Here is a 238-nt window from a genome sequence, read left to right on the forward strand (position 1 = left end):
AGGCTGAGATAAACAGGGGGATTACTCCTCGCTTTTGCATCAGTCACCCTCCTCTGGGTGGCCCCAACAGTCAGGGAGGCAAGGATGGAGAGGGGGGGTGGGGGGGGGGCACAAGGGGAGAAAGCACGTTTAGCGCACGGACATTCACACGGCACGTAGCGGGGGAAGAAGTGAGCCTAATTCCATCAAAGACGAAGAAATTAGCAATTAATTTATTCCAACCGCCCCGCCCCCCGCC

Source organism: Doryrhamphus excisus, chromosome 1, assembly GCF_030265055.1.
Source record: "Doryrhamphus excisus isolate RoL2022-K1 chromosome 1, RoL_Dexc_1.0, whole genome shotgun sequence".
Taxonomy (NCBI): Eukaryota; Metazoa; Chordata; class Actinopteri; order Syngnathiformes; family Syngnathidae; genus Doryrhamphus; species Doryrhamphus excisus.